The sequence below is a fragment of the Arachis ipaensis genome, chromosome B10, assembly GCF_000816755.2.
Source record: "Arachis ipaensis cultivar K30076 chromosome B10, Araip1.1, whole genome shotgun sequence".
NCBI classification, from domain to species: domain Eukaryota; kingdom Viridiplantae; phylum Streptophyta; class Magnoliopsida; order Fabales; family Fabaceae; genus Arachis; species Arachis ipaensis.
In genome coordinates, this window is record NC_029794.2 from 103,834,871 (window position 1) to 103,845,687 (window position 10,817).

Genomic DNA, 10,817 nt, shown 5'->3' on the forward strand with positions numbered 1-10,817 from the left:
CTTTGATAAATACTAATTATAATAATAATTTATTTTAATATAAATAAATAATTTTAAAGAAGTATTTAAAATAATATTTATAATCTTCTTTTAAAATTTAATTTATAAAATCTTATTTTTAAACTTTTATTAATTACTTTCTAAATCACGAACTTTTTAATATTCTATTTTTAACTTCGATATTTTATAAAATTATATTTGAACCCCCACTTATTTTCATATTTATAAAAACAACCCTAATCTTTTACAAAATACCCATTTTTACCTCCTAAAAAATACAATTTAATTATTAATCTTTCTCTTATATCAAAACCGAAACCCTTAACCCTTTCCTTTCAAAATATTACTTATATTTTAAACCGTTCTCGAGTTTCTCGATTACCGATTCTTCGTAAATTTTTAATTAATCCCTTGACTATCAAATCTCACCAAATTTATACTTTATTTTCAACAATATTCCAACCCAAAATTCACCAAAACACCCCAGCGGGCCGTTTATATATAGTTGAACCAACAAATCACAATCAACAATAATAATTCAACCAAGTTAACTCATTCAAACTCAGATAATAATTAACCAAATCAACATTCACTTATCAAATTCACATTTAATTATTATAAAGTTACCAAACCCTATCTCCGTACGAAATCAAAACAACGGAAGTTCTGGAGAAGCTTTCTGACCAAATCGTTTAAGAAGAAAACGTCAGAAATTGCTTGTACCTCCTAGAACTCCAATTAACCAAACTTAAAGGGAAGGGGAGCTATGTCACCGTCAACTTTCACCAAACAAAAGTGACGCCAACACGAAAAGAAGAAAGATACGAACACTTTTATTGAATTAGATTTTTTTATTAGAGTTACGAATCTCAAGAAATCAGACGCCCAAAGTTCATGGCTTCCATGGAATCTCTCTCTCACTCACGGTCTTCAAAGTATCATAAAATTTAATTTAATTACTTTTAGAAAAAATATTTTTTTTTAAATAAAATAATAAATCATGAATAACTCATTATTTAATTTTTAAAAATATGGGGTGTTATATCAAAATAGTGAGGCCTTGTGTGCCAAAGCGGACAATATCGTGATAGCGGGTGGTCTGGACTGTTACATTCAACGCCCCTAAGGGATCCTAGCTCGTGGAGACACTCAAAGTTCATCCCAAACACTCACCAAGTGGGCCCTAGAAGTGAATTTTCGTATTCCTAAGTCTAGTCTATCATATATTCTGTAATCCTTAGTTAGCAGATTAGTATATATATACAAGAGTTCACCCTTGTTAGAGGACTCTTGCCTACTTACACATTTATCATTGTATTTTTGAATAGGATGAGTCACTAACCTCCTAAGGTTAAGGTTAGGAGCTCTGCTGAGTTTCATGGATCAATAATATTACTGTTTTCATTCAATATGTCTAATTTTATTCTCTGATGAGAGGACATGAGTCATCACAACGTGGTGGATTGCTGCAGTAGAGGAGGTTAACCTGATGAGAGGACATGAGTTACTCACTTACGGCTGCCATTGAAGGAATCAAAAGGTTATTGAAGAAGATAGTAAGAAAAGTTAATCGAGAAAGACAAAACATCTCCGAAGTCTCAACCATTCTATCACCATTGAATTTCTATCTATCTAGTAACTTTTATTTATTTAATTCGTTTTATATGCTTTTTGTGACAAACTATAATTCCTATCCGCCTAACTAAGATCTGCAAGGTGTCCACTACTTACTCAAACCAACAATCCTCGTGGGTTCGATCCTGACTCACCTCATGTATTATTTGGACGACCCGATATACTTGTCGGTCTATCTGTACGAATTCTGCAGAGCAATTTCGTGCACCATTTAGTCTTAGAGTTTTTATTATAAATAAGGGACTTCCTTCCTGGTGCACGAAAATTACTTCACACTATGTAATTCCGCACAACTAACCAGCAAGTGCACTGGGTCGTCCAAGTAATACCTTACGTGAGTAAGGGTCGAATCCCAAGATTGTTGGCTTGAAGCAAGCTATGGTTATCTTGTAACTCTTAGTCAGGATATAATATCAATAATAATTCTTAGTTTTAATTGTAAAAGTCAAAGGGCATAAAATAAATACTTGTTACTCAATAATGGAGAATATGTTGGGGTTTTAGAGATACTTTGTCCTCTTTATTTCAGCTTTTCTCTTGTACTCCTCTCCACACACGCAAGGCTCCTTCCATGGCAAGCTGTATGTAAGGTGTCACCGTTGTCAATGGCTACTTCCCGTCCTCTCAGCGAAAATAGTCCAAATGCTCTGTCACAGCACGGCTAATCATCTGTTGGTTCTCGATCATGTCGGAATAGAATTCCTTAAAGTTGTTTAAATACTAAACTAGTAACCTAGGTTTACAGAAAATGAATAAACTAAGATAGATGGTGCAGAAATCCACTTTTGGGGCTCACTTGGTGTGTGCTGGGGCTAAGACTTAAGCTTTACACGTGCCTGGGCTGTTTTTGGAGTTAAACGCCAGGTTGTAACCTGTTTTGGGCGTTCAACTCCAACTTGTAACCTGTTTCTGGCGTTTAACGCCAGACTGCAACATGGAACTGGCGTTGAACGCCAGTTTACGTCGTCTATCCTTGAGCAAAGTATGGACTATTATATATTGCTGGAAAGCCCTGGATGTCTACTTTCTAACGCAATTGAGAGCGTACCAATTGGACTTCTGTAGCTCCATAAAATCCATTCCGAGTGCAGGGAGGTCAGAATCCAACAGCATCAGCAGTCCTTTTTCAGCCTGAATCAGATTTTTGCTCAACTCCCTCAATTTCAGCCAGAAATTATCTGAAATCACAGAAAAACACAGAACATATTAAAAACTACCTAAAAACAATGCCAAAAAGCGTATAAATTATCCGCTCATCACAACACCAAACTTAAATTGTTGCTTGTCCCCAAGCAACTAAAAATAAAGTAGGATAAAAAGAATAGAATATACAATGAATTCCAAAAATATCTATGAAGATCAGTCTTAATTAGATGAGCGGGGCTATTAGCTTTTTGCTTCTGAACAGTTTTGGCATCTCACTTTATCCTTTGAAGTTCAGAATGATTGGTATCTATAAGAACTCAGAATTCAGATAGTGTTATTGATTCTCGTAGTTCAGTATGTTAATTCTTGAACACAGCTACTTTATGAGTCTTGGTCGTGGCCCTAAGCACTCTGTTTTTCAGTATTACCACCGGATACATACATGCCACAGACATATAACTAGGTGAACCTTTTCAGATTGTGACTCAGCTTTGCTAAAGTCCCCAATTAGAGGTGTCCAGGGTTCTTAAGGGAAAACAATTTTCATTTAAGAAAGGTGATGGATTCATAGGACATTCATATCTTTAAGACATAGACACTTAGATACTAGTGATCATATAGTAAAGACACAAACATAATTAAACATGAAGCATAGTAAACGAAAAACAGAAAAATAAGAACAAGGAGATTAAGGAATGGGTCTACCTTAATGAGGGTGGCGTTTTCCTCTTCTTGAAGAACCAATGGTGCTCTTGAGCTCCTCTATGTCTCTTCCTTGCCTTTGTTGCTCTTTACTCATAGCTCTTTGATCTGCAGTCAATTGCTCTACCACTAAATTATGGAAAAACAAAAGCAATGCTTTTACCACACCAAACTTAAAGGGTTGCTCGTCCTCGAGCAAAAGAAGAAAGAAGTGGAGAAGATGGAGGAGATGAAAGTGTGTGAATGGGTGGGTTTGGGAGGAAAATGGTTTGAATTTGAATGGTGAGGTAGGTGGTGATTCTGTGGGGTCCACAGATCCAGTGGGGTCAAGGATTTAGCATCCCTACTCCAATTAGGCGTACAAAATGCCCTTACTGTGAAATCCTGGCATGTAACGCCAGACTGCTGCCTGTTTCTGGCGTTAAACGCCCAAATGTAGCCTGTTTCTGGCGTTTACGCTAGACTGATGCTTGTTTCTGGCGTTAAACACCAGCTTGGTGCTTGTTTCTGGCGTTAAATGCCAGACAGATGCTTGTTTCTGGCGTTTAAATGCCAGAATGATCTTCCTCCAGGGTGTGCTGTTTTTCATGCTATTTTTCATTCTGTTTTTTATTTTTCATTTGTTTTTGTGACTTCACATGATCATCAACCTAAAGAAAACATAAAATAGCAATGGAAAATAAATAGATATAATTAAATAACATTGGGTTACCTCCCAACAAGCGCTTCTTTAATGTCAATAGCTTGACAGTGAGCTCTCATGGAGCCTCACAGATAATCAGAGCAAGGTTGGGACCTCCCAACACCAAACTTAGAGTTTGAATGTGGGGATTTAACACCAAACTTAGAGTTTGGTTGTGGCCTCCCAACACCAAACTTAGAAGTTGACTGTGGGGGCTTTGGTTGACTCTGCAGTGAGAGAAGCTTTTCATGCTTCCTCTCCATGGTTACAGAAGGAGAACCTTGTGTCTTATAGTTTGCAATGTCTGCAAACCACAGAGCTTCCTGAATAGCAAACAATTTCTCATCCGGAAAGGTTTTAGAGATCTCAGTAGGAGGGAGGGATGCTCCTGCTACTGCTAGCATAATAAATGACATGCAGAAGCTTGTTATGCCTCTGTCCCAATACTGCACCAATGGTATGGTCACTGGCATCACACATTAGTTCGAATGGTAATGTCCAGTCTGGTGCAGAAATAACTGGTGCTGTGACCAGCTTAGCTTTCAGGGTCTCAAACGCCTGCAGACACTTTGTGTCAAACACAAATGGCGTGTTAGCAGCTAGCAGATTGCTCAGAGGTTTTGTAATTTTTGAAAAATCCTTTATAAACCTTCTATAGAATCCTGCATGCCCTAGAAAGCTTCTGATTGCCTTAACATTGGCAGGTGGTGGTAATTTTTCAATTACTTCAACTTTAGCTTGATCCACCTCTATTCCCTTGTTTGAAATTTTATGCCCAAGGACAATCCCTTCAGTCACCATAAAGTGACATTTTTCCCAGTTTAAAACTAGGTTGGTCTCTTGGCATCTTTTCAAAACAAGTGCTAAATGGTTAAGGCAGGAGCTGAATGAGTCTCCAAATACTGAAAAGTCATCCATGAAGACTTCCAGAAACTTCTCTACCATATCAGAGAAGATAGAGAGCATGCACCTCTGAAAGGTTGCAGGTGCATTACATAGACCAAAAGGCATCCTTCTGTAGGCAAACACTCCAGAAGGACATGTGAATGCTATTTTCTCTTGGTACTGAGGATCTAAGTTGCATGGCTTTGACAACATTCAACTTAAACTCATCCTTATTGACTCTCAGGTTTATCTCCCCTTTTTGGACGTCAATGAGGGTTCGTCCAGTTGCTAGGAATGGTCTTCCTAGAATGAGAGTTGCACTCTTGTGCTCCTCCATTTTCAGCACTACAAAGTCAGTAGGAAAGACAAATGGCCCAACCTTGACAATCATGTCCTCAATTATGCCTTATGGGTATTTAATGGAGCCATCAGCAAGTTGAAGACAGATCCGGGTTGGTTTGACCTCTTCAGTCAAGCCAAGCTTTCTGATAGTGGATGCAGGGATTAGGTTGATGCTTGCCCCAAGATCACATAGAGCTGTCTTGGTGCAGTTACCCTCTAATATGCATGGTATCATAAAGCTCCCGGGATCTTTAAGCTTTTCTGGGAAGCTTTTCAGAATGACTGCACTGCATTCTTCAGTGAGGAGAACTCTTTCAGTTTCTCTCCAATCCTTCTTATGACTCAAGATATCTTTCATGAACTTGGCATAAGAGGGTATTTGCTCAAGTGCCTCTGCAAACGGAATTTTTATTTCAAGAGTCCTGAGATAGTCTGCAAAGCGGGCAAATTGCTTATCCTGCTCCTCTTTGCGGAGTTTTTGAGGATAAAGCATCTTGGCTTTGTATTCCTCAACCTTAGTTGCTGCAGGTTTATTTCCTACAGAGGTAGGTTGAGAAGCCTTCTTGAGGGATTTATTATCAGCACTTGCAGGTGTCTGATCCCTCACTGGCATTTGAAAGTCAGGGTTGGAAGCTGGAGTGGCATTGGACGCCAACTCCTTACTTGTTCCTGGCGTTTGAACGCCAGAACTGAGCTTCCATTGGGCGTTTGACGCCAACTCCTTGCCTGTTTCTGGCGTTTGAACGCCAGAGTTATTCCTCTCTGGGCTCTTACTGTCCTCAGAGGGATTTTGGATAGCCGGTTGTTCATATCTTGGCTTCCTACTGCCTTGAAGTGAGGTATTTAATGTTTTCCCACTTCTTAATTGAACTGTTTGGCACTCTTCTGTTATTTGTTTTGATAACTGATGTTCTGTTTGCTTCAACTGTACTTCCATATTCAGATTAGCCATTCTTGTGTCTTGTAGTATCTCCTTGAATTCGGCCAGCTGTTTTGTTAGAAAGTCTAATTGCTGATTGAATTCTGTAATTTGTTCTGCCGGACTGAGTTCAGCAGTTACTGTTTTAGCCTCTTCTTTCATGGAAGATTCACTGCTTAGGTACAGATGCTGATTTCTGGCAACTGTATCAATGAGCTCTTGAGCTTCTTCAATTATTTTTCTCATATGTATAGATCCACCAGCTGAGTGGTCTAGAGAAATCTGAGCTTTCTCTGTAAGCCCATAATAGAAGATGTCTAATTGCACCTATTCTGAAAACATTTCAGAGGGGCATTTTCTTAGCATCTCTCTGTATCTCTCCCAGGCATCATAAAGAGATTCATTATCTCCTTGTTTAAAGCCTTGGATATCCAGCCTTAGCTGTGTCATCCGTTTTGGAGGGAAGTATTTATTCAGGAATTTTTCTGTCAGCTGTTTCCATGTCCTTATGCTAGCTTTAGGTTGGTTATTTAACCACCTCTTAGCTTGATCTTTTATAGCAAATAGAAACAGTAATAATCTGTAGACATCCTGATCTACTTCCTTATCATGTACTGTGTCAGCAATTTATAAAAACTGTGCCAGAAACTCTGTAGGTTCTTCCTGTGGAAGACCGGAATACTGGCAACTCTGCTACACCATGATAATGGGCTGAGGATTCAACTTAAAGCTACTGACTCCGATGGAGGGTATACAGATACTACTCCCATATGAAGCAATAGTGGGGTTAGCATATGACCCCAGAGTCCTTCTGGACTGTTCATTTCCACTTTTGTCCATGATGGAGAAAGGGAGATGATGTGGATTGTAAAATTTTTTTTTTGAAAACCGAAATTAAAATAAAATAAAATTAATGAAGAATTGACTAAAATTTCGAAAATTTGAAGAAAAGAAATAAAAGAAACTTGAAAACTAAATTAATTAATTAAAAAGATTTGAAAAAGATGTGGGTGAGGATTTTCGAAAAAAATGAAGAGAGAGAAATTGGTTAGGAAGTTTTGAAAAAGATACGTCTTAAAATTAAAGATACTTGTAAGAAAATAAAATAAAATAAAATAATAAAAAAAAGAAAAGATATGAAAAAGATTTGATTTTAGGATTTGAGATTAGAGAGGATAAGATAAGCTAGGTAAGAGAAGATAAGGAATTTAAATTAAAAAGTTTTGAAATTTAAATTTTGAAATTTGAAATTTGAAATTTGAAATTTTGAATTTTGAATTTTGGTAGTTGAAATTTGAAATTTGAATTTGAAATAAAATAAGATAAGATTTTTTTGAAAAAGATTTGAATTTTGAAATTTTAAAACTAAGATAAGATAAAATAAAATTTTTAAAATGAAATATGAATTTTTAAAAGAAAAATTCGAAAAATCACTTAAAATAAACGAAAAAGATATTTTTGAATTCAATGAGGAAAGAGAAAAACAATAAAAAGACACAAAACTTAAAATTTTTAGATCTAATGCTCCTTATTTTCGAAAATTTTGGAGGGAAACACCAAGGAACACCAAACTTAAAAATTTTAAGATCAAAACACAAGGAAGACTCAAGAACACTTTGAAGACTCACAAGAACAACAAGAATATGAAGATAGAACACCAAACTTTAAAATTTTTAGAAAACCAAAGCAAAATTTTCGAAAACTAAAGAAAAATCAACAAGAAAACACCAAACTTAAAGTTTGGCACAAGATTTATTCAAAGAAAAGTTAATTTTGAAGAAGTTTTTTAAAAAAGAAGATAGCCAATTACCAAAAACATAAGCACCACGCTCTAGCCAATTGAGTTATAAATTTAAAGTGTTTTAATAAGGTATAAATAAATCTTTTTTTTTCAGATGCTAATAATTCGAAAATGTACAAGAAAAATAAGAAAATCACAAAACAAGAAAAACTAAAGATCAAACAAGGAAAATAAACAAGAACAACTTGAAGATTAAGAAAGAACAAAGAACATGCAATTCGAAAATTTAAAGGGAAATAAAAACATGCAGTTGACACCAAACTTAAAACATGACACTAAACTCAAACAGAAAAACTCAATTACTAGTTAAAAAAAATTTTAAAAATTTAAAAAAGAGAAAATAAGGATTTAAAAAAATAATTTCAACCAAAAACAATAATAGAAGACTCTAAACCAAAAAGAAAAATATTTCCTAATCTAAGCAACAAAATAAACCGTCAGTTGTCCAAACTTGAACAATCCCCGGCAACGGCGCCAAAAACTTGGTGCACGAAAATTACTTCACACTATGTAATTCCGCACAACTAACCAGCAAGTGCACTGGGTCGTCCAAGTAATACCTTACGTGAGTAAGGGGTCGAATCCCACGGAGATTGTTGGCTTGAAGCAAGCTATGGTTATCTTGTAACTCTTAGTCAGGATATAATATCAATAATAATTCTTAGTTTTAATTGTAAAAGTCAAAGGGCATAAAATAAATACTTGTTACTCAATAATGGAGAATATGTTGGGGTTTTGGAGATGCTTTGTCCTCTTTATTTCAGCTTTTCTCTTGTACTCCTCTCCACACACGCAAGGCTCCTTCCATGGCAAGCTGTATGTAAGGTGTCACCGTTGTCAATGGCTACTTCCCGTCCTCTCAGTGAAAATGGTCCAAATGCTCTGTCACAGCACAGTTAATCATCTGTTGGTTCTCGATCATGTCGAAATAGAATCCCTTGATTCTTTTGCGTCTGTCACTACGCCCAATAATCGCGAGTTTGAAGCTCGTCACAGCCATTCAATCCTTGAATCCTACTTGGAATACCACAGACAAGGTTTAGACTTTCCGGATTCTCATGAATGCCGCCATCAATTCTAGCTTATACCACAAAGATTCTGATTAAGAAATCTAAGAGATACTCATTCAATCTGATGTAGAACGGAGGTGGTTGTCAGGCACACGTTCATGGATTGAGGAAGGTGATGAGTGTCACGGATCATCACCTTCTTCACAGTGAAGCGCGAATGAACATCTTAGATAGGAACAAGCGTGTTTGAATGGAAAACAGAGATAATTGCATTAATTCATCAAGACGCTGTAGAGCTCCTCACCCCCAACAATGGAGTTTAGAGACTCATGCCGTCAAAAGGTATAAAGTTCAGATATAAAATGTCATGAGGTACAAAATAAATCTCTAAAAGTTGTTTAAATACTAAACTAGTAACCTAGGTTTACAGAAAATGAATAAACTAAGATAGATGGTACAGAAATCCACTTTTGGGGCCCACTTGGTGTGTGCTGGAGCTGAGACTTAAGCTTTACACGTGCCTGGGCTGTTTCTGGAGTTAAACGCCAGGTTGTAACCTGTTTTGGGCGTTCAACTCCAACTTGTAACCTGTTTCTGGCGTTTAACGCCAGACTACAACATGAAACTGGAGTTGAACGCCAGTTTACATCATCTATCCTTGAGAAAAGTATGGACTATTATATATTGTTGGAAAACACTGGATGTCTACTTTCCAACGCAATTGAGAGCGCACCAATTGGACTTCTGTAGCTCCAGAAAATCCATTCCGAGTGTAGGGAGGTCAGAATCCAACAACGTCAGCAGTCCTTTTTCAGCCTGAATCAGATTTTTGCTCAGCTCCCTCAATTTCAGCCAGAAATTACCTGAAATCACAGAAAAATACACAAACTCATAGTAAAGTCTAGAAATGTAATTTTTATTTAAAAACTAATAAAAATATAATAAAAAGTGACTAAAACACATTAAAAACTTCCTAAAAACAATGCCAAAAAGCGTATAAATTATCCGCTCATCACTTCCTCCTGAGGATTGTGCCTCCTAGGAGGGGAGAAGCACAGACACATTATATTACACCTTCTTATCTATTTTCTGTAAAGTATGAGCAACTAAACCTCCTAAGTTAAGGATAGGAGCTCTGCTCATTCCCATGGATTAATATAATTACTTTTCTATTTTAATATATGTTTGATTATATTCTATTATGCATTTTCATTCTTCATCCTTATGAATCTGGGGTGGAACAGAAGTATGACCCCTTATGAATCTTGCAAGTCCCTAATAGGATAGTATTGAGCTGCATTTTGAGAATGCATCACAGGTTCCAATAGAGTATCTGGGCTAATTGGGATAAGTGACATAAAATCTCGTTAGTCATGGATAATTGAGGTTTCTGTGGCGCTAAGGCTAGAATCCTGAGCTTCATTCTCCGATCCGGAAGATCTGACCTTGTCTGTAGCGTTTTGAGTAGGATCACCAGAGATTGAATTGTGTGAGCTTCACCCTCGTTCAGATCCAATGACCACTGACCCTGGCACTTGGTGTGGATCAGAGGAGATTAATGACCACTAACCCTAGCATTAATCACTTACAGCCTTGGCATTGAATGAACCATTCGTTGTTAAAGTAGTCAGTAAGAAGTATTAATCCGGAAGAACAAGCATCCCAAGGCCTTAACTAATTTCTCATCATTGTTTC